Source organism: Phodopus roborovskii, unplaced genomic scaffold (assembly GCF_943737965.1).
Source record: "Phodopus roborovskii unplaced genomic scaffold, PHOROB, whole genome shotgun sequence".
In the NCBI taxonomy this organism is placed as follows: domain Eukaryota; kingdom Metazoa; phylum Chordata; class Mammalia; order Rodentia; family Cricetidae; genus Phodopus; species Phodopus roborovskii.
Genome location: NW_026126638.1, coordinates 5,972,110 through 5,992,097, shown reverse-complemented (window position 1 = coordinate 5,992,097; position 19,988 = coordinate 5,972,110). Strand labels below are relative to the sequence as shown.

The 19,988-nt window shown below is 41.8% G+C and overlaps 1 long non-coding RNA gene across 1 annotated transcript; it reads left to right on the top strand.

Annotated features, from left to right (window-relative positions):
* Window positions 1-681: 681 nt before the first annotated feature.
* LOC127212988 (uncharacterized) lies at window positions 682-1,986 on the top strand. Its single transcript, XR_007833604.1, has 3 exons — window positions 682-717; window positions 1,485-1,519; window positions 1,889-1,986. It is a non-coding gene; the product is annotated as an uncharacterized LOC127212988 (long non-coding RNA).
* Window positions 1,987-19,988: the final 18,002 nt, after the last annotated feature.

The window sequence follows — 19,988 nt, the reverse complement described above, 5'->3', positions numbered from 1 at the left end:
AAGGAAGGCAAGGGTGGGCTCTGATCACATTGCTCTGAGAAGCAGTCAGCCCAGGAACTTGAGCCACTGAACAGGGCTGTGGTGAGACACACAACAGCAGCCACGTTACACTTCCCCTTGAACAGAGGGCTGAGAACAGGAAGGGGTGGAGATGCTTACTGGAAAAGGCTTGAGCTGTTCTTTCCTGTTGGCCTTCTTTAGAATCCACTACTTACCAGAATCAACTAGATCTAACCAGTTCTAACCAAGGAGACTCAACCAATTACCTTTCAGAACCAATCACCTATGACCCACTAGGCCCATCCAGTGAAGAATTACTAAGTTCAACTGTTGAAAGGGAAGAACTACTGAGTTCAATCATTGACATACTAAAGTCAACCAATAATCTACTCCCACCAATTGAGAGAGTGGCAGAAACTATTCTACCAGACGACACAGACAGAGATTCAAACACCGACTTTAGCCCCACCCCCGACTTCATGCCAATCACAGAAGTGGATGAGGAGAGCACACAGATCTCTGGTAATACCAGTGAGGGTGTGGTTTCTGGAGGGCTGAACAGATGTTTCTGGTCCCATCTTGTGTCTTCCTCCAGGACAGCCTGCTTTCTTCCAGAGCAGGTGACCAGACCTGTCTTCTGTTCTGTCTTTCTAGTGTCCTCTCCTGAGGATGATATAGTCTCCATCAGCTTCCTGGAAGATGCCATTGAGACCCCAGGTAGGAGCAGTTTGTCTTTAAAATTGTTGCCATTCCTCTCCATGTCCTTTTCTTCTCCTCACTGCTGAGAGAGGTCCCCAGTTACTCAAATTGACCTCTAAGGTGGAGTAAATTTCACCAAAAGTTCTTTGAAACTCAAGGAATGCGTATCCCACTTTCCTGGAATATTTTCAACAGAAGACACCTGTTGGTGACAACAAAGTTTGTTGGCAGCCACCTGATCTCAGGAACAAGTTCTGGGCTGCTCCTCAGGGCTAGCTCTTTCCGTATCCACATGCTTGGAAATATGGTTAGGAAGATGGGATTAATCACATCCTTTTTCTTCCAGTGGATACAATACCTATTTACAGAAAGACAGTATCCTGGCTCAAAATTTTGATAAGTGTAAATGTCCTTTGTATTTGGACTGAAGCAAAGAGAATTTACGGCTTCACAAGTTAATCAATGGATTTCTTAGGCATTTTCATGTCTGTCTGTCTATCTATTTACCTATCCATCCATCTATTGACAGGGTCTCTCTATGTAACTCTAGCCCTGATAAGAACACCAGGCTGTTCCTGAATTCACAGAGATCTGCCAGCCTCTGCCTCCTGGGTGCTAGAACTAAAGGTGTGAGCCATCATGCCCTCTGCATGTTTAGCATTTTCTGTCTAGCACTTAGTGAAGAATTCATAAAACTTCATGTTTTCTTCCTCTAAGACAAATTTTGGTAGCTTGAGTGAATGATGCTTGAAGTGAATGAAAACCATTTCTTTATCTCATTGCAGGCCTGATCCCCACCTCCACTGGAAATCTTGATTTTGTAAGTCTCTTCTCTTTTATCCCTGATACCTCTCTAGAGATTTGTTCTATTTGATCCTAATTTTAGTACCTTCAGAATGGGCTCCACATTTACCACCTCCCCAAGCTGAGATAAATTTTAGTCATGTACAGAAATGGTGGTACAAATCTTTGGGAGTCTGAGGCAGCTGAATCTCTTAGTTTCAGGCCAGCCTGATCTACAGAGGAAAACCCCATCTCAAAGTAAATAAAAATAAAATAAAATATAACAGGAAATTATTCCTTCATGCAGGCCTTTTCTATTCAAGGATCTGGAGCTTCTTGTACACTCACAACAGGACACAAATTCTCCCTTCTTTGAGTATTCATAAATTTCTTTTTATCTTTCTAGGGTGTGGAACTCAGTCCAACTTATGGACTCTTAGTCAAGCCACCATCTAACACATGTCTGCTTCCTGGAAAAAATCAAGGGCTCTGAGTCAGCAATTTTAAAATGCTTTTAAACATTATTATTTTATGTGTATGGGTGTTATGATGCATGTATGTCTGCTCACCATGTGTTTGCCTGGTACCCACAAAGGCCTGAAGAAGGTGTCAGAGCCCCTGGAACTGGAGTTACAGACTAAAATGAGCTGCCACGTGGGTGCTTGCAATTGAACCTGGGTCCTTTGGAAGAGCAGCCTCTGTTGCTAACTGCTGAGCCATCTCTCCAGACCCTCTTGGTTCTTTTTGTATTTTAATTCTCTATTATGATTGCTTGTAACAATAGAATGGCTATCAGCAGAGTGCTTGAACTCTTTATGTAGGGCACAGGAAGACAAGAGAGGATAAGGGATTATACTGCGAGAAATAGAATTCCACACCCAAGTTCAAAATGTTAAATGACTAAAGATGGCCCTGATCTTTGAGGTTCTCTTGGTAACTCCTGTTTTATTTATTTTAATTTTAATTTAGACATCACAGTAAAGGCTCCATTTGCTGTGACAATCATTGCAGTCTCCTCCACTTTCTGAGAAGACTCCAACTTTGAAACCAGCCTACCAGTAGCCTTCTGGATATTGTGTAAAACAACGGAAGTCTGAGATGCTCCCAACAAAGAAGGAAGAGTGAGCAAGAAGCAGTCCTGAGCGAGGATTGATACACCAGGCATTTGTGAACTCTGCCTTTACCTTGTGTAGACTTAATAAATAAATGTTCATTGGAATCGTGTTTTGGGAGAGGTTTTATTTTAGAGGGAAAAGATTGCTTGGCTGTATTATTTAACACAATATTTTTTTCTCTCTGGCATACATTGTCCTGACACATCTCAGGATCTAGGAATTGTATTCCTACTTGGACAATCTGGGATATGGAAAATGGCTAGTGGACTGTTGAGACAGATTTAGTGGTTAAAGGCACATACCTTGAGCCTGACATCCCAAGTTCAAACCCTGAAGCCCACATGGTGGAGGAGAGAACTGACTCCTACAAGTTCTCCTCTGATCGCCCCACAAATTAAAATATAATTAATGTCAACTGATTACTGATTTGCAACTCCAACTCACCATTGTCAAGTTATTTAACATAGCAGTTTTGGGTTCTGGGCTGAAGTACTTATTTTTGGGGAGGCTTTTTTTTTTTTTTTTTTTTTTGTTCCTTACTATTTTTTTTAAATTTAATTTTATTTAAATAACATTTTTTTTTCATTTATTTTACATCCTGACTGTAGTCTCCTCTCCTTCCTCTCTTCCTGGTTCCCCCCTCCCACCACCTCCCTTTCTATTCATCCTCTGAAAGGGACAGGCCTCCCAGAGGCTGAAACAAAGCATGGCAAGTTGAGGTAGGACCCAATTCCTCACCTTGTGTCAAGGCTGGGCAAGTTAATCCTGCATGGGGAACAGGTTCCCCAAAGCCAGCTAAGTGCCAGGGACAGGTCCTTATCTCACTGCTAGGAGCCTTACAAAAAGATCAAGCTGCACACACATGCAGAAGGCCTGGGTCAGTCCCATGTAGCCTCCCCAGCTGTTGGTCCAGAGTATGAGCTCCCACGAGCTCAGGTCAACTGTTTCTGAGGTTTTTTTTTTTTTTTTTTTTTTCTTCTTTTATTTTTTGTGAGAAATTTTGTACCAGACAAGACAGACATCTTATTTTCCACCCATGTTGATTCACTGAAGGGCAGAAACACATCCTAGGCTGGCTTTTTAAAAAATACATAATTTCAATAGAGTTTTGCATAAAGATACACAGAAGTTTGTATAAAAGTGACTTATAAGTAATTAGGAATATTAAATGCTAAGCATGTGATTGAAAATTCTGACTTTTGGCTTGTACAATATTATTTTGAAGGACAGTGCTATTCTGGGAGCGTGAGGCATCAGGATAGCTGTGAGTTCAAGGCAAGCCTGAATTCCATGATGAGTTGTTGCCCAGTCTGTGCTCTGGAGTGAGAATCTGTCTCACAAAATCAAAGATAAAAACAATAGATGCACAATTATGTAGTAGATTTTATAATAATTATATAGTAGAGTTTTCTTGTATTTTATGCTTCGTCTTGAAGTATAGCTTTATAGCTAGTTATTTGTTTAAATGTCTAGAACTTTTTAAAGTCTACTTTTTAATATTTTCATTTTTTGAGAATTTAATACATTTGTGCATTGTATTTTGATTGTATCTCTACTCTCTCCCTCTAGAATCCTCACCCAAAACATCATTTCCCTCTTAGCCTTATGTTTCCTTCCTCCCTTCCTTCCTTCCTTCCTTCCTTCCTTCCTTCCTTCCTTCCTTCCTCCCTCTCTGTCTCTTTCTTTCTTTCTTCCTTTTTCTCTCTCTTTCTTTATTCATCCATTCCTTCCATTTCTTTTTTAAAAAATTAATGACCCACAGACTCTAATGGGAGCTGATTGTGTGCACATGGGTAATGGGCCATTTACTGAGCATGGGCAACCAACCTATCAATGGCCAAAGTCCCAAAGAAAAATGACCACTCTCCGCTAGCAACCACCAGCTGGCAATAGCTTCTCAGCTAGAGGGACACCTTACGAGCTTCTCTCCCATCAGTGCTGGCATTTTGACTGTCTTTGCGGGTGCAGGTGTGCAGGTCTTATGCCGAGCCACAGCTGATCTGAATTCAGGACTGCAGCTGTCATGCTACACCTGAGTACAGTAGATATTTAGATTTTCTAATATTTCTTCGCACACCTGGGGTACCTGGGCTGATGGGAGATGCCATTATGTATATATGTTTCTCATACTGGTTAATAATAAAGCACTGTTGGCCAATAGGAAAGGAAGATAGGAGGGACTAGGAGACAAGGAGGAAATAGGAAGTAGGAAGGAGGAGTCAAGATGGAGGGTCTGAAGAAAGCAGTATGCCGCAGGCTCCCCGGTAAGAGAAATTCATAGATCAGCAGAAATGGGTTAATAATTAAGGCAGAGCTAGCTGATAAGAAACAAGTAACAGGGCCAACAGCATTGTATCAAATACAGAGTCTCTGTGTGTTATTTGGGGCTGGCGGCGTGGCGGCGGGACAAGACCAGCGGCGGCAGGCGGAAAAACAGTACACGTTACACTGGGCTGATCATTTTTCTTTTAATGGCTGTGGAGTCTGTTACAGTGCTTCTGTTTACCCTGGAAGATGCCTCCTGTTTCATATCCTGGGAATGTTACAGAGACTCAGATTTGTGTGGGGCTGTGGGTCACGTGTATAGTTTGGTCACAGGTGGGTGAGGCCACATCGGTGATTCTCATAAAACCACTATGCTGTCTGTGTGGGTGGTGGGTCCTGGGCCCTACCTGTGAGAATCCAGCTGTGGATCTTCCTTAAGGGGTGTAGAGACTTATAGAAAGGCCTCTTTAACAATTGTGATTACCAGTGAGAGAGATGATGGCGATTTCCACAGAATGAGCGTAGTTCATTTTAAGGAGGGATGGTCAGAAGATGATAACTCTGTCCTGATTATGGGGGAAACTACTTTCTCTTTGGCCCCCCCACCCATGTTTTTGAGTTTTTCAGGAGATGGATTAAAAGGACTTGGTCCAAGATGAGCGGTCCTGACCAGGGGCACATGTTAGACCTTCAGGTGAGAAATGAGCTAGAGAGAAGGGCAGAGGAGACAGCCAGAAAGACTTGCTAATGTTATGTGGGTGGTCTTAGACATGGTAGCACTGTGGGAAATCATCACAGTGCATCTTTTCCTGGTTCCCAAGTGACACTGCATGAGTCTGCCGTATGTCACTCAGCCCAAGTACTTCCCAGCTTTTTCCCACTGTCGAGACTGAATTAATGTATCATGAAATAGAGCATGAGTTATGAACTCATTGGAGGTAATAAAACTAGAGTCTAGAGAAAAGCTGATTTAGGAAGAGTGGGGTTGGAGCAATGAGCATCACGTAGCTGGCGCTTTAGCACTGAGGACTATTAAGTCATCTAACTGTCATTAGTCTTTTAAACCTGTTCCATTAATTATCAATTTCCTCCCTTCGCACCCCTACCCTTTTCTGTATTAGTTTCCTATACTGTCATAAACAAAACAATAAGCAAAACGACACAAAGGAAACATTGGGATCCCACAGACTGAGCGGAGGAAAAGCAGAGTGTCGTCTTACATGGGCTAGAGGCTCAAGTGTCAGTGTTACTTTGGAAGGAAGCTCTGTTTCCTCAGGAACTTCCATGCCTACAGTCCAGAGTGGTGTTTCTGTGTTCTCTCTATGCCTGTGCATCAATATTCTGTCTGGTTAGAACGCCTGAGTCTTACTAGTCAGACTAGGTTATGCCTACCCTGAAAGTCTTGAATTTATCACCTTTTCCCCAAGTACTGTGACCAAATATAGTCACATTCTGGGCACAGTTCAGACTATATCATTAAAAAGAAAAAAATCTTTTCTCTGTTAATCGCAGTTTGTAAAGGTAGTTATATAAGTAACTTTTAATTCCTATCACCACAGGAGTGTTCCCTTTGCAATTCCATTTGATACCACCTTCAAAATAAATCCTAGGTGCAATAACATCATCTCCATTTTATGTCCTTTTACAGAATAAATTCCCTCAGACCCAGGAGGCCTGATAACCCCTCAGCTGTATCTCTTGTCGGTTCCCCTCACCGGAGCCAGAGTGGCCCTGTCAAAGTAGAGATTAGAGCAGGTCTGATTCATGTTTAAATTCCCCCACCATTTTCCAGTTGTGCCTGGAATAAGTTGCAAATTTCAAACGTCAGCTGTGGAGACAACACCTGTCCCTCTGTTTCTGGAGAGTAGTAAAGCCCCTCAAATGCATTAGCATGTAGACTCTGCTCCATAGTTCAAGTTATCACTCCTCCATGTGGCTGGAAAGTTGAAGTGATGTTTACCAGGGTGAGCAGTCAAGTAACTGTGTTTAGGGGAAGACCGGTATTTAGAAAGAATGAAGGAAGATAGAGTCAGAGATGCATATGAGAAAAATACAGTGATATATATGTATGAATATATCACAAGAAAAGTCATTATTTTGTATGATTAAAAAATACTAAGTAAAAAGCATATGAATAAAGAATAAAATTATATCATTTTCGGTAAAGTGAATATAACTGTGTATCATCATCATATTAAGCTAAATAATCTAGCCCTACACTGGTGTACATGCAGGTGGACTCAGTAAGTTTAAAAAATGATCCCATAAAATTGACAAAAAAATGCCAGTTGAATGGATAGTGCAGAAAGGAGCGGGGAGGTAAAAGGAGGTGGGTTATATTAAAGCCAGTTATATACATGTATGGGCTTCTTAAACAATAAAAACAAACATTCCATGCATAAGTCTATTAAATATTATAAAATTAAAACAAAACAAAAATGTTAATGATGACTGACATCAAGCTGACACCTGCCCATCTCTTCACCCCCATCTTCCTCCCTGATAGCTTTGCGTGTCAGCTTTTCCGTAATCTGATTGCACTGTGTCCTTTGAGTTCAGAGGTGATATTTTTCTTTCATGATACATTACCCTCTTCATGAGTGACACTGAAGAAGTCAAGCAAGGAAGCTGAGCTAGTGACATTTGACAGAAGCCACTGCTCTGTTTCCGGACATATCAAGTCAAGTCAAGGCTTGCTTTCACGCCACATGACAAGTTCACCCTATTTTCCTCCTCCGCTGTTCCTCTCCACCTTTCCTGCTTGAAGCCTTTCTAAACCATCCCTTGAAGACCACTCAGGCCATTCTCACTTTCCATTTGGTAGCTGGAGAAACCAGACAGTGCCCTGGCTTAAATATAAGGAGTTGCCAGGACTAAGAAACTTCTCTGTCTCCCCTAGAAGCCCGTAAGTGTAGGAAGAACTATAAAGTTATAACTGCAGTGGATTTGCCAAGTCCTAGGATCTCCTGTGCACTCATTACTACATGGGGGAAATTGTATTCTCATTGTTAGTCTTCATGTGCTGTATCACTGATGCCTTCCTCTAATAATTTCTGCCCCCTTTGACCTTCATAGGCAGAGCCCAAAAATTCAGTGATATCAGTGGTTGAGGAATACTTGTTAGGGAATTTCCAACGTTCTTATTCACATACTCGGAAATAGTGCACAAAGACCTCAGCTTTGACAAACTTTCTAAGGCTGATTATGATATTGATATATACAATCTTCTATTTTTTTTTTACAATGACTATAACAGATGAGTTGGGTTGTTTATGAAGGACAGCAGTGACCTTCTTTGTACTCTCCTGTGTTTGAAGTCATTGACGTCACAGCTTAATTCTCTGGCTTATCAGTCATTTCCCATTCTTGGCTCATTCAGGATGCTGAGTGATCCCTTAACATATTGCTGCTACATGTAATCTATACCTCCTGATACTGGTTTTAATCATAAGATACTCTAGCTAAAAGAGAGTTTATTTCATGAGAAATCAGGATGATAATTGTTATAAGTATATCTCCACCTGACCCCAAAGTCCATACTTAATTAATTTTATTGCAGTCTCTAGAAGACACTGTATTTTTCTACATGTGCACAATCCATTTTTTACCCTTGATTTTATAGTTTACATGTAAGTCTAAATGTCACTCAGTACAAAAATACATATATCTAGATAAATAAATACACATTATTTCTCAGAGATATACATGTAGCCTCAGAATATTTGTTGTTTTTAGTTGTTTTGGCTTGTCTTTTTAAAGCAAGTATATACTACTCCATTGTGCAGCCTTGGCACAATTTCTTTAGCTCAAATCTTGTCAGTTGGCAGATAGATTTCAGATTTCCCTAGTGTGAACAGGTTATAAGAATGATATTTATGGAGACATTTTCTTCAGTTTATAAGGCGTGATTTGGAGCTTTCATTTGATGCGGATACTAGGAAATCAAAAGCTGCAAGGAACGGAGGAGGAATTGAAGTTGGAAGTCTTACTTTTCTTCTCAGTGGTTCTTGCAAGCACTGGAAAATTCCCATATGCCATATCTAATAGCTTGCCTTGTTCCTTCATTTCATAAACTTATGTCATTATGGCCATAACTGCATGGTCAATGTCCCAATAAAATAAGTTAGCATTCAATTTCTCGATGTTGTCTCTCCTTCTCCGAGTGGGTGATACTCAGATGAGAATTTAAGGGCCACAGACACCAACCACATAAGAACATTTAGGACTCCTGGTAATGGAAAGCTCATTGCATCCTTAATCTAACACCAAACGAAAGTCTCCCCTTGTGTGCATTCCTACCTTTTTCCTCCCTAGAACCAATAGTACAAATGCCAGGCGTGAGTCTCTGTGTGTGTGCATAGTGTAGCACAGATGTGCTCCCCCCATGGTATATGGACTCGTAGCATCTAGAGATCAGGGCTGGGTGGGTTCTCGAGACCAGGTTTGTCTCTGAGCCTGGAGCTTTCCATTTTAGCTAGAGTTGCTGACCATGAGCTCTCAAGGTCCTGCTATTCCCCTCTTCCTTTCACTCCTTCTAGTGCCTGGGTAATGGGGGAGGGGGGGAGACCAGCACACCAGCATTTTGCAAAAATGTCCACTGGGGACAGGGATCTGAACACAGGCACTCTTACTTGTCCAGCTAGTGTGAAGGAGTGAGCTTACCTTCAGAATGAGATCGTTTCTTGCCCTTTGTTTAATATCATACTTTACAGTTACTGGGGCCAACACCACCTTGCACCTAAATCCACATTCTGGATGCTTTTAATTCTTGCAAATTGCTTGCCAGGCAGTTAATATTCATGTTCTCTTATCAGCATTCTCCTTAAACTTCCAGGCCATTAATGTCATTAATGTATCTTTCATACATTTCAATGTGATACTTGTTTGGAAATTTCCTCTTCTTGCTTTTAGCTATTCTGAATTAATGTTATTTTATTTACTTTCAAACATTTTGAAGCAACATATCATCTAATTCTTGTACAATAAATGCCCGAGAGAAAAAAAATATTTGAAGATCCTTTATGTCTGAGACTGTGTTTGGTTTAGCCTCATGGTAGATTTATAAATTGCCTGACCAAGGAGTTCCAAGTAGAAATGGACTTTTACGTGGGACTGTTATGGCAGAGTTCCACTGTCCCCACAATCCTATGGTCACACACCTACTCTGACTCGTAATTTTCCCTGTGTGGCTTTTTCTTAAAATCTTAAAAAAAAAAAAAAAAAAAAAAAACCAAAAACCTCTGTTATTCAAAGTATTTTGATGATGGTCTTCTTTCGCCTTGTGTGATGATCTTTTTTAATAAGTAAAGGTTTCTCCTCTTGTGTCTTCAAGAAAGCAATTCAGTAGAGAGTCATCAACAGTTTTAGTGGAAATTTATGTAGTAAAGTAGAAGGCAGAAATATGTTACAGAGATAAATGGGAATAGGCTGGGTGGGGGAGCAACATGCCATGCTGTATGTTCTGGAGTTTTAAGTCATTTAATGAAGATGTAGGCTATGGGTATCATATTTGTGGAGGTAAGGTGACCATTGTGTTTCTTGTTAAATCAGCATGGAATTAGTCTCCTTTGCAGGCTATTTCTTCCCAGGAACCTATTGAAAAGCCCCCAAGGGAGCTAGACTCTCTAATCTTTCTGGCATTGACTCTCATGTTCTGGATATTGAGGAGAGTTTCACCATTCCTGGAGAGGAAATACTGGATTGAACTTGTGTAACATCCAGAAAAATCTCTGGACAAAATACAATGTTTACTAAGTTCTGAAACTTATAGTAAGAAGTACAGGTAATTATTTTCATTATGAAAGACCTAAAAAGTAATGTTAGTGATGGACTAACCTAGAAACCAATATCTGTTCCTTGGAATTTGCTAGCTTCCTCTCACAAGGCCCTGAGATAAGAAGAATTCACACTGCCCCTCCTTTCCTGTGAGTCAACAGGTGGTAAATAGGGTCAAGAGATAGCTGTAACTCTGGTTTGCCCAGACAAGATTAATTAGCACACCTGAAGCCCTAAGGTCTGCTGACCCTAATAGAGAGACCATCCGACCTCCAAGGGTCATGTACTCAACGGACAGAGGGTCCCACCCCCTCCCTAAGCTTGTGGGTTTGCCTTTAAAAACACCTGGGCCCAGGGGAGGGGGGGCTTCTCCCTAGCCTGCGTGCTGGAGGAGCCCGTTTGCGCAAATGTTTCCTGTTCATTAAAGCCTCTTGCGTTTTGCAGCAACTGGAATGGACATTGAGTTCTTGGGGTATCGACCGAACCTGGAAGACTCTTCAAAATCTTTTGTAGTACTCAAAAGTGTTATCACGAACAGATCAAAGCCATAAGAAAACCTAATTGTGCACCAAAAAGGACCTTGTGAACACATCCCCCATGGAGGGATAACTGCCTTAACCTAGAGACAGGAGAGAGGCCCTGGTCCCTACTTCACATGACCTGTCAGATCTACATGACCCCAACTGGATGGCATTCCCCTACATATGGAATTAGGGTGGGGGGAGGGGAGGGGAGGGTGGTCAGGGTGCATGTGAGAGGGCAGAGAGGGTAAAAGGGAGTGAGTGAGTGAGGGAGGGAGGGAGGGAGAGGGAACTGGGATCGACATGTAAAATAATGAATTAAATACAAAAGAAAACCTAATTGCTTTAATTGGGGATAGATTTCTTTTGTAGCAGTATATTAAACTGTAACACTCTTTAATTACCATTTAGGTACCATTCTTAAATTTTACCTTCTGAAAACCTTCTGTGATTTGTCTGGATTATTTATGATGTATTTCATATTTGTTGTTTTGTTTGCATGTATCCTTTCCCATTTCAGAAAAATCTAGTCACCCTTTCCAAGGCCCACATACTATTTTCCCAGAGAAAGATACTTCTTACAAAAAGTGAATTCTGTTTAACCTCACCAAGTATGTAGTCATATTTTTATGCTTCTTCACCTTTCTTTTTTCTCCTATTTACTGATTTTTCTCTACTTTTTTCTTTGTAAATGTAAAGGTTATTTTATTCTTTAGAACCTTTCAGGAAAGGTTCTAAAAACCTATTACTGTTCTTTTAAAAATAAGATTAAGAATCTCATACACAAGCATTTCAACTACATATCCCCAACCCTTTTTCCCTTTTCCAACTCCTTCTGTGTCTCCCCTCACCCACCACCTTCATGATCTTGTGTCTTCTTTCTTAAGGTACTAACATGCTTCATGGTAAATATTTGATCATAAGACAGAGCAATATAATGAAATTACCCACTTTTATTTATAAAGAGTTTAGAGTTCAAAATACACGGATGGAATAATATTACAATGTATGGATTCCTGCTTAGGAATTTTCAAACACTTATAATGTTCTTATTTATAGTCAGTTCTACCAAGACTTCATTGTTACTTTTAAATTCATTTATTTTGTGTGCATGAGTGTCTTGTGGCCATGTATGTCTTGTGTGTTTCTGATGCCCATCATGGTAAGAAGAGGCCTCAGATATGTTGGAAATGAAAGTACAGATGGTTTTAAGATACCACTGGGGTTCTGGTAAATGAACCTTAGCCTTCTTCAAGAGCAATGCGTGATATTAAATACGGAGCTTTCACTCCAGCCCAGAAATTAAAAAAAAAAATGAATGTACTATATGATTTCTACTTAGTCTCACATGAGTCTAAAATCTACAGAATGTGAAATTCCAGCAGCAGCTGCTCATGACAAGAAAGTTCCTTAGGACCCTGGGTAGTAAGCTCCTTTGTTATGAGAAAGATGGCAGAAGGAGAGCTCTATAGAGCTCTGAAAGCTTTTATATTGGCACTGTAATAAAATATCAAGGATGTCTATGCTCCTTAAGAACTGAAGGAGCTAGCAGATGGCTTCTTTATCATGGAGAACCAAGGGAAAAAGAGAGAGAATCCTGTGGTAAAGACTGGACTGATGGGCAGGTCAAGGGGTGGCAGAGTAGATATGGATCATTTGTCCTCTTCACTGTATTTTCTGCTTACTAACGAGCTATTTTAGATGATAATCTGTTACCTTCATTCCCTGTGGCCCCATGTTTCAGGGACATCCTCCCATTTCTCACATTGGTACCTCTGATGATCAGGTCTTTCTCAGGACTTAAGTTCCTTTAACTTAGCATTGGCTTCCATTGTATATTTCCCTATTCTCCCCATTCAGTGATCATCTGTCCCAACCAAAAAGAAGAAATATCTGCCAGGGGCAGAAGGGTTGCTGTTGAAGGGCAAGCCTCTCTTCCTTTTCAATGTCCTAATAGTGTTCCTTTAGCAATAAGTCAAGAATTCACAATCCACAGTTTTGACCTAATCACAAGGCTATACATAGCAAACCAGACTTGAGTAGGTAGTAAATAAGTCATCTCCTTGGGACTCAATTATAGACCTTAGAGAGGTCAGGGAGACCTTTTCCTTTTCCATGGTTAATGTGGGTGGGCCCAGTTCACCTTACATAGTGCGCTCCCTGGGCTGTTGGTCTTATGTATTATAAAGAAAGGAGGGTGAGCAAGCCAAGAGGAGCAAGCCATTAAGCAGCTTTCTCCAATAGTCCCTGATTCAGTCTCTGACTCCAAGTTCCTGTCTTGAGCTCCTTCCCTGACTTCCCTTCATGAAGGACCACGATCTGGACATGTAGCTCAAATATCTGTTCCATGTTGCCTTTGGTGCAGGTGTTTTATCATAGCAATAGAAAGAAAGACAAGGGGAGGGAGAAGGAGAATGAGGAACTCATGAATGATTTACACACACAAACACAGCGCAATGAAAGTGTCAATGTGCAGTACTGAGAAAAAAAAACTAAGGGTGCCAAGTAGCCAGCTGGCAGCTGCCCTGTTTTGACAAACCTTTGCCCTTCCGAAGTCCTCGGTCAGCCTGCCCTAACTTGCATTTGCACTGTCTATGAACGCTTTCTTTCGCTCTTGGGACATTAATATCATCATTCATTGCTGATACTGAAGAGCATCAGAGAAAGGTCTTGAGGTGAATGATGTTTCTAGGAAATGAGATGCTTTCTCTCGGATGCCCCAGGTAGGTCAAGGCTGAACTCTGTGTCCAGTATTTGCTTCCACTGCAGCTGTATATTGTGAGCCAGTCAGCCTGGCTCTCCCCTCTGCTACTTCTCTCTTCCCTTTTCATCCGAAGAGCTACTGTAGCCACTTACCAGGACTGTTCATGTTTGGCTCCATTTCTGCTAAGTATCTAGAGGACCCAGTAATAATCAGGACAAAATGAAAACAGAAGGCTCTGAGAGAGCTAAGCAATCGCCAATGGGCAGACATATGTATACATGCCCCCCACCCCCACAGAAATACATCAGCTAAATAAATACATATATAACATAAATAAATAAGGGGTCAGTACGATGGTTCATCAGGGAAAGGCACCAGCCACAGAGCCTGAAGACCTGACTTTGATCCCTGGGATATACACAGTAGGAGATGAACAATGACTACATGTTGTGCTCTGATGTCCACACTCAGGTGGGCTATAGCACACACACACACATGCACACACACGCACATGCACACACACACACATGCACACACACACATGCACACACACGCACATGCACACACACAGGCACACACACACATGCACACACACGCACATGCACACACATGCACACACACACGCACACACACATGCACACACACGCACATACACACACACACACACATGCACACACACACATGCACATGCACACCACACACATGCACACACAAGCACACACACACATGCACACACACGCACATGCACACACATGCACACACACACGCACACACACATGCACACACACGCACATACACACACACATGCACACACACGCACATGCACACACGCGCACACACACGCACACACAAGCACACACAACTAAACAAACAAATGCAAATCAAAAGTTAAGAGGGGAAACGGTATGTTGAGCACAACAAAGGTTTTTATGGTTCAGGTGAAAATGAGTTTGTGGCTCAACTATATTATTAATGATGGATCACTTCTTGTGGAGAAGGCCCCCAATTAAAAAGCAAAGCAAAACAAAACAAAACAGGCTGGTTACTCCCACAACATCCTTGTCACTACTGTGCCATGTACATCTTGTCTAGCAGTTCGATACTGCAATTTGTACAGTTCCCACCTGGGCAAGACCTTTAAGCCCTTAGTAGCCTTCATACAACCTCTGGCACTATGAAAGCTAACCATACAGAGAGGAAGATTCATCTCAACTCCAACTTTATTTCTCTTTTCCTTTCATTCAATTTACGTAACATCTTCAGCAGTAAGGCATTATCAGCTAGTCTGGTTCACAAATAAGAGGGATAGAAGGAGCTCTAATAGTTTTAGGGCTGGGTGAGCCTCTCTGGCCTCCATGACCAAGTCTGATTGAGGAATTCAGCATGTGACTTTGGAACTTTTGTTAAGGCATCTGTTACTTGTAGGGCCAACACCATCTAGCCTTGAGGGGCAAATGCCTTCAAACTCTTTTGTTTTTCAATTGGGTTACCAGATAGTGCATGTTTTATTCTCTATTCTATTGCTATGAAGAGACACTAAGAGGTAACTCTTAAAAAAGAAGGCTTTTAATTGGGGGCTTTCTTATGATTTCAGAGGTTAGTCTATTACCATGTGGGGAAATGTGGTGATATAATTTTTATGATTTACTAAAGCCACTGGAGATCAAAATAGCAAAGCAGTCATACTAGTTAGCCATAGAAGCCAGACACACACCTTTAATCCCAGGTCCCAGATGAATCTCTGAGTCCAAGACCATTCTGGGCTACCAGAGCTCACACCTTTAATCCCAGGATTTGAGAGGTATAAAAGGTAGAGGCATTCAGCCTGAGAATTAGTCTCTAGCCACGTTGAGAAGAGTCTGAGTGAATCTGAGTAGCAGTGAGGTTGGGAGCCGTTGGAGGATCGCCATCTTGGTCTGAGCTGAGGTAGAGGTGAGAGCTAGTGGTTGACTGTTTTGCTTTTCTGATCTTCAGCTTGAAGCTTGAACCCCAATATCAGTCTCTGGGTCTTTTATTTTTCTTGTAACATGCATGGTGATAGAGAAGTAACTGAGAGCTATATTCTAATTCATAGGCAGCAGGCAGAGGAATACCAGCCTGGCATGGGTTTTTGAAACTTCTAAGCTCACCCTCTGTGACCACTTCCTCCAACAAGTTCACACTTTCTAATTGTTTTTCAACAGTTTCACCTCTTGCTGACTAAGGATTCAAATATATGAGTCCACGGGGGGCATTCTTATATAAACGGCCACAGTTGGTATCTGTGTGGGTGTTTCAGAGCCCCTCATTTCGATTAATTCTCCCATATGATCCCACATTTTCCCCATCCCAGAACTTCTCTCCTTACCTGAACTTCCTCCCTCCCTGTGTTTCCCTCTCCACACGAATTTTACCTTTGTGCTACTTCAGCACCTCCCATTAAGGCATTCACTCGGGCATTGTTCCCTTTCTACTTTCCTGGCTTTCACAGGTACTCCGAGGAAAATGGATTCGGTGGTGCATACCCTTAATTCTAGCCCTCTGGAGGCAAAGGCCAGAGGATTTCAAAGGCTCAGAGTGAGTTCCAGTAGAGCCAGGGCTATGTAAAGACCCTCTCTCCCAAATCATAAAGTACTTCTAGGTAAACTCAGAAAAACAAGTACCCTAGGACCCACACATGTGAGATAATTAGGTTACTTGCCCAGGATTCTTGTTCCAGGTCCATCAATTCACCTATAGATTTCTTCTTTTCTCTTTTTAGCGCATAGAAATTACATTGTGGATATGCACCATTTTCACGGTCCATTTATGAGTTGATGAATTATAGACTAATTCAATTTCCCACTCGTGGTGATGATATTACCACACTTACCTACTGTGACTGGAGAAGCAAAACAAAAAAACAAAACAAAACAAAACAAAAACAAAAAACATGGACGTGCAATTGTCTCGGCACTAACCAGTGTTCCTCTGGGTATAATCCTGGAATGATATAGCTGGATCATATGGTAGACATGTATCTAGTTTTTAAGGGCCCCTCCATATTTATTTTTTAAAAAATGGTTTTACCTGTTTACACTCCCATAAGCAGTTTGTGTTTCTCTTTGCCAATATCAATGGCAGGATTTATTTTCATTCCTATTCTTAAAGAGGACCATTCTAAATGGGATATAAAGAAATATTGAAACAGTTTCAGGAGAGCAAGAAAAGAGATACCATAATAGAGGGAGCCATTATAGGTTTAAAGAGAAATCTGGTACTAGGGAAATGTCCAGAAATCTGCAAAGATGACCCCAACTAAGAATCTAAGCAATAGTGAAGTTCCTGATTGTTTACACAGATTTTCTATTTCCAAGAATCTCTTCGACTATTTTTTTTTTTTTTTTTTTTTGGCTTTTCTTCCATTTCTTTAAAGGATTTTCTCATTTCCTCTCTTGGGGTCTCGATCATCTTCATGAAGTTTTTTTTTAAGGGTTGTTCTCTTCTGCTTCATTTGTGTTGGGATGTTCAGGTCTTACTGGTGTTGAGTCCCTAGACTCTGGAGGTGTCATATTGACCTTTCTGTTGTTGACTGCATTCTTATACTGTCGTCTACCCATCCCTTCTTCCAGTGTGTACTGGTTGGGTCTCTCCCTCTTCTGGTGAGTACCAGACCAAGGTTCTTTTCTAGTGGGTGAAAGCAGGTCCAGTACTCCGAAGGTGGAGGTGGGACTAGGGTGCTGGGAGACTATGGATGGGCTGGTCCCCTGGAACAGGTTATCCTGTGCACAGCCCTCAGTCCTCAGGAGGCTCCAAGCAGGGCTCTGTAAGGCAGGCTCCTTCTGTGAGTGGAGGTGGGCTCAGGTCACTGGAAGACTCTGGACAGGCTAGTCCACCTGGATGGGCTCCCCACTTCACGGGCAGGCCCCAGGCCTCAGGATGCTCCGAGCAAAGCACCAGAAAGCAGACCAGAAAGTGGCCCAAGCTTATCTCCTACTGTGGTTGGAGGTGGAACCAGGATGCTGGTAGACTCTTAGAAGGCCAGTATGTGGGGACAGGCCCCTCTGCACGCAGTCCCCAGTCCTCAGGAGTCTCCGAGCAGGGCATCGGAAGGTGGGGTCCTTCCTTGGGCTGAGGTGGGACCAGGACACTGGCACACTCTGGGCAGGCTGGTCTGCCTGGACAAGCTCCCTTGTGCATGTGCAGTCTCCTGTTTCCCATTTTAAAATTGGATTATTTGTTGTTTTGCTGTCTAGCTTCTTGAGTTCTTTATATATTTTGGAAATCAGACCTCTGTCAGATGTGGGGTTTGTGAAGATATTTTCTAATTCTGTAGGCTGCTATTTGTTCCTGTTTACTGTGTCCTTTGCCTTACAGAAGATTGTTAGTTTCATGAGGTTCCATTTATTAATTGTTGATTTTAGTGCCTGTGCTATTGGTGTTCTGCTGAGGAAATTATGTCTTTTTCAGAAAGAGATTTTTAGTTGTATAATTTATGCAACTGAAGATTAAAAGTATATTCCCAACTATGTAAATTAGGAAAAACACAAACTACAGTAAAGCAATTTTTTTTTTCTTATTGTAAGTAAAAGTTCATGCTATGGAATTTTGAAAGGCACTGGCAACTGAGTCTCTCTCTCTCTCTCTCTCTCTCTCTCTCTCTCTCTCTCTCTCCCTCTCTCTCTCTCTCTGAGTATTTAAGAATATCACTAAAAACTTACTGAACAACTAGACAGCAAACACAGAAACTCTGGGGAATATTTTCCAGGAACCTCGGTGTTACCATTACCCTGAATCCAAAGTATAACAGCCAGCAGCTGTAGGTTAGGAACCCAGTGTGCTCCCAGCTGTGATCCGGAAGCAGTTGGAGCAACAGGGAATAATGAACTGGCCTGTGAACAGGGGCGGGCCAGTCCTCACAACATCAAACGGAGAATCCAGAGGCCAAACCCCAGCAGACTTTGCTCACACAGGGTCTGAAGTGAGACCTTGCTAGCTAAAAACCTGAGAGCAAAGTTCTAGGGCTCTATAGGAAGGGAAAGTGCTCAATGAGTTATCAGAATGAACACGGGTGGGGACAGAGGAACAAAGAAGAATGTTTTCATGAGAAAAGTGGAAGGCAGAGACAATGGAAGGGTGTTGTAGTGAAGAATTTCCCCGTGTTTACGAGGATAAAAGTAGTCGATGCAAGATATTTCATGGGAGGGAACCTGGAGATGAGTAGTCCAGGCCAGGGCCACATGTGAGATGTTCATGCGAGAAATTAGCTAGAGGGAAGACTGAAGGAGAGAGCTCTTGTTATGGGGGTAACCTTGGACACGGTGGAATTGGGGGAAATCATCACACTCCATTACTTTCTGCTTCATAGAAGACAGAATGTGAGTCTGCCATGTGTCAGTCACTCAGCTCAAGTCCTTCCCAGCTTTTCCCACTGTCAACAATGAATGCAGAGATTAATGCATCATGGAGTGGAAATATGAGCTATGAACTCATCAGAAATAATGAAGCTCGAGTCTAGAGAAAAGCTGACAGAGAAACCCGAGTTAGGAAGGGTGGGGTTGAAGCAACGAACACCATGTAGCTGTCACTTTAGCACCGAGGACCATCGAAGTCACCTAACTGTCATTCGTCTTTTAATTCCATTTCAAAGGCAACATGCCTGAGATGGAGTTAGTCATTTCCTCCTGTTACACTGCTACCCTTTTCTGTATTAGTTTCCTATGGTTGACAAAAAACAAAACAAAAGCAAACAAAGCAAAACAAGGAGCAGAATGACATAAAGAAGTCAATGCAATCCCACAGACTGAGCAGAGGAAGAGCAGGATTTCCTTTTCACAAGGGCTAAAGGCAAAGGCAGGATTACTTTGGAAGAAAGCTTTGCTTCCTCAGAGGCGTCCACGACTATAGTTCAGACTGATGACTCCTTTGTTTATTCTATCTGCATTCTATCTATCTATCAATATTCTATCTGCATTAGAATATCTGAGTCTTACAAGGACCATTTAGAATAGGCTGTGGATGCCCTTGACAGGCTTGAATTTTATCAGTTTTTCTCAGAATCTTCTATGAAAAGTAGACATGTAGTGGATACAGTTTGGATTTGATCAGGTTTTCATCTTTTGTTAGTTACTCCCTCCCCTCCCCCCCCCAGAAATCACACTCACTTTG